Source organism: Nicotiana attenuata, unplaced genomic scaffold (assembly GCF_001879085.1).
Source record: "Nicotiana attenuata strain UT unplaced genomic scaffold, NIATTr2, whole genome shotgun sequence".
Taxonomy (NCBI): domain Eukaryota; kingdom Viridiplantae; phylum Streptophyta; class Magnoliopsida; order Solanales; family Solanaceae; genus Nicotiana; species Nicotiana attenuata.
This window is the reverse complement of record NW_017670911.1, coordinates 198,652-203,228: the sequence shown is the minus strand read 5'-3', so window position 1 is coordinate 203,228 and position 4,577 is coordinate 198,652. Positions and strand designations below refer to the sequence as shown.

The 4,577-nt window shown below is 31.1% G+C and overlaps 1 non-coding gene across 1 annotated transcript; it reads left to right on the top strand.

Moving 5' to 3' along the window:
* Positions 1-2,952: 2,952 nt before the first annotated feature.
* On the top strand, positions 2,953-3,025 carry TRNAR-UCU. Its single transcript has one exon. It is a non-coding gene; the product is annotated as a tRNA-Arg (tRNA).
* The last annotated feature ends 1,552 nt before the right edge of the window (positions 3,026-4,577 follow it).

Here is a 4,577-nt window from a genome sequence, read left to right as displayed (position 1 = left end):
TCCGATCTAGATTTTTTGATACATTTTTTCTATATTTATTTTCTTTTATCTTATTTTTTATGTTTTTTTTTTGTTACACAAAATTAATTTATTTCATAATAAAAGGATGAGTTTTTAATAGAAATTGTCTACATAAGAATTTTATTTATATTTTTAGTCTTTGGTTGAAATTATGTCATATTTGTCTTTTGGCTTTATCTTATCAACCTAAACAAGCGCTCAACTAACCACTTAAATTAAAAAATTGAGGATGTGTAATTTATATATAATTCATATATAACATGTGTATAATCGTGTGTAATCGGTATATCATCTATGTATATTAAAAAAAAAGTAAACAATAAATCTGGCCGAATATTTATGTATTAATCCATAAGATTTCGATTTCTTGATTTTATCCATGATAAGACTTTATTATAATTATTTTAAAAACTCTCTACTAAAATTTAAAAATATCTTATCTTTTATTAAAAATGACATTATAATTTAAAAACTAATCCCATTTCGAAATAATTTGTTTACATTTTAAAAATAACTATTTCACATCATACCAATTTTTTTTTAAATATACTTTTTGTTACACTTGAAAATCTCAACTATCTCAAATTATCTCCTAAAGTCACTTTTCTTTCGTTTGTAACAGCAAAATCACTGAACTATGCCTATTCCACTCAGAAGGTCACTCTACTAGATTTTTCAAAATTTGGATTGCCAAATACCTATTTTACCCTCTAATTATAAATATTTATCTTCTTTTATTTTTTTTTAACTTTTTAATATTATGAATTTTTCTTTTTAATTTATATTATGGACTTACCTATAGAGTAAATAAATATTATTCATAAATTAAAAAAATAAAAAGTATTTAAGCATCTATAATGCTGGAATAACAAAATAATGAGAATAGTAAAAAAATAAATTAGAATAATTTGTTCATAATAATAATTTTAGTATTAACAACAAAAATTCAAAAAAATATTTACGCGATTCAGAATGAAAGAAAATAAAGATTGTAAAATATATATTCCATGCACGTAATATAAATATAACTATTTAAATAAAAGTATTTTTTATAATATACATTATATATTCTTGAAATTATGCTCAATTATATTATATATATTCCATAAACAACTTAACATAACATATTTTACCCTATACAGATAGTCCCCCTGCTTTCCAGTGACATAACTTTGAGTCGTCGGAAAGTTGGTAGAAACATAATAATATAATTGAGCATAATTTTCAAAAATATATAATGTATATTATAAAAATACCTTTATTTAAATAATTATTTTTATATTACGTGCATGGAATATATATTTTACAACTTTTATTTTCTTTCATTCTGAATTGTGTAAATAAATTTTTGAATTTTTCTTGTTAATACTACAATTGTTATTACTAAAAAATTATTCTAAGTAATTTTTTTTACTATGCTCATTATTTTGTTATTCCAGCATTATATATGCTTAAATACTTTTTATTTTTTTAATTTATAAAATAATATTTATTTATTCTATAGGTAAGTCCATAATATAAATTAAAAAGGAAAATCATAATATTAAAAATTTTAAAAAAAATAAAAAGAAGATAAATGTTTATAATTTAGAGGGTAAAATAGGTTTTTTGCAATTCAAAATTTGAAAAATCTAGTTGAGTGACCTTCTGAGTGCAATAGGCATAGTTTAGTGACTTTGTTGTTACAAACGAAAGTAAAGTGACTTTAGAAGATAATTTGGGATAGTTGAGTGACCATTTGGGTAATGAACTCTAGAAACTATCAATTAGAAACCAATATCCCTCTTTTTGAATTCGAGAAAAAAATATTTCACATAAATGATTCAAAACTAATATTCCTCAATGAAAAAATAATATACCCTTGCAATGTTGGTTTGACTGCAGCTAAATGAAGAGGTTTCGGCTTATACCCTTCAATTCCTAGAAGGTGTTAAATAGAAATTAATGACAGCAATTATATAGCGAAAGTTTTGTTATTTGTTTTATATCCATTTATATAAATTGACTCTTCAAACAAACATTTTTCAAAAAGGAAAAAAATAACTTGTGTTGAATATTGACTGATTTTTGTAATGTTTCTTTCTTCAGCATGTAGGTTTACTTCATTGTATATGTAAGTAAATTTTTATCAACTTTTAAACTTTTTTTTGTTATCTGGATAAACATAGATGTGTACCCTATATATTACATTTATTTTAAAAGAAATTCGCTTTACTCAAATCTAGCTATAGTGTTTTAAAGAACTATAATTATAGGATTTTAAATGTGAAAGAGTTTATAGTTATTTGGAGTTTTTTTTTTTTTTGCTAGAGGTGAAGTAGTATTTACATAATTTGAATTAAGATAACAAAAGTTCCTAATATAANATATATATATATATATTTGACTAACATAGTCAAATATAGAATAAAATTACCGTATACTATTGAGATTTTTTAGTTTGTCACTTGGCTTAACCACAAAGTCAATTATATATAGTAACTTTATAACTTTAATAGATATAGATGTTTAGTGAATAATCAAAAGCAGACATTCCTTATTACACTTGGAGAAGCCAAAGCTTCCCATCCCACAGGTTACTCAGAAGAAAACAAAAACGGAAAAGGCCTTAAATGAATGCGTTTCATCAGTAAATGATACACGGAAGTATTCTAGCACTGTTCTTTGTTGCTTACCGATAGTTGTTGGATTACGTGGTCGTTTATGTCTTTAGTTGCTCACTCACGTTGGATCATATCCCAATTAGGCCTAGCAAATGATGATTGATGATGGAGCTGGGTTATAGCTTAAAGATTGTCTGGATTCAAAGACTGATCGCTGGTCCTCCGGGGACATCGGAAAAGAAAAAAAGGACTGATCGCTGGTGTAAGTTAAGGGAGTTGCTTGTTTCTTTAGGTTATTAAAATATTAGCTGACATCTAAAGCACAACAGCACCCGTGGCCTAATGGATAAGGCGTCTGACTTCTAATCAGGCGATTGTGGGTTCGAGTCCCACCGGGTGTGCTTTTTTGCTTCTTTTTGTATCTAGGCTAGCACGAATTCATTGGTGGCTGAAGTTTTTTCCGGTCAATTTTTATTGTTTACAGCTAGTTTACTTACCCGCAAGTGATAGATTGAAACATTACCATCTGAGATGACCGTCAGCGCGTGCGTCATGTCAGCACACTTGTTTACCCTCAAAACCAAATAACAATTGAATTTATATGTGGTCTTAAGGATATACGGATTAATTCAATACAAATGGTTAATGACGTTAGATTAAGCAAATGAAAGACATAATAAATAGCCAAACAAGTGGTAAGAGTGATCCCGGGCTCGATTAATTGCTCAATGAAGAACATGCTTTCGTTCCCGAGCTTACCCTTATGAAGTACTGATGAACAAAAATAAGAACTTTGAATAACAGAGAGAATAGAGATAAATTGCCTTGGTATGCGTATTACAATATGTCTGATGAATAGTTAGTTTCCCCCTTTATATAGTAGGGGAGTTTTACCCTAAACAATTCTAAGAAAGGCAAAAATCTTCTATCTCACTAACTAATTTTCTGCCGATACGGGCCGAGATTCATGCCGTGATACCCGGTTGGACACGGGTATCACGACCCTTCTTTAGTTGTGTGCAACCGTTTGATGATGTTTCCTGAAGTTTTGAGACTTGAACCGGACACAGATGACGTGGTCCCGATGCCTCCAAAGGCAGGTGCTTTGCTCGAACCCGATACGAGGGGTCCCTCGCCCGGATACCGATTCCTTATAGTCACGTCCCTGCTTCATTTGCCTTACCGGGAAATCGGGGTATCAGCGGGCTCGATTTTACCCGTATACTGATAGTCCCCTCGTTTCTTAGAGAGTAGGTTTACCGAAACGACGAGGAACGATAGATGCCTTTCGATTCCTTCTTCAATACGCCGTAACAGAAACGACAAAGAAGTCGAAACATCCCGTCAGTCGTATCGTTCTAACTTCGAACACGTGTCAGTCATCGGCAGGTCACCTCTGAATGCGAAGCAACACGAAATCTCTATAAAAGCTTCCATCCTCCGTTGATTTTTCACCTTTTGACCAAGCTTCTACATTCGAGTTTTCAAGCTGTTATTACCCTTCTTCAAACTTCCATATTTTTACCCCTATTCTTCAAGATTTCCCAATAATTTCTAGGTTTTTGCCCTGATTTTCTTTAAATCTTTACACCTTGTTCTTCATCTTCAAAACCCGTTTTTCCAAAACTTTAAATTCTTTCCCCAAATTTTCAAACACTCCCCCGAATGACAATGGCCAAAACATCGAAAATCGTCCCCCAACAAGTTGCCTCTTCGTCTTCTCAACCGGCCGCTGGTACTGAAGCGGTTACCCTTGAAATGGTTGCTAATGAGCCGGCCGTCGAGCCTTCCTCGACAGCGTTCATTCCCGGGGGCTGCTCAATTACAGATAACTCTAAAGTCGAGAAGCCTTCACGTAAACAAGATCGGGGGTGAAGGAGTCTCGAGGTACATATGCTCTGTGACCAAAGACGTTTTGCCCATAGTTCGAAAGGACTGCAATTGGGAGGATAA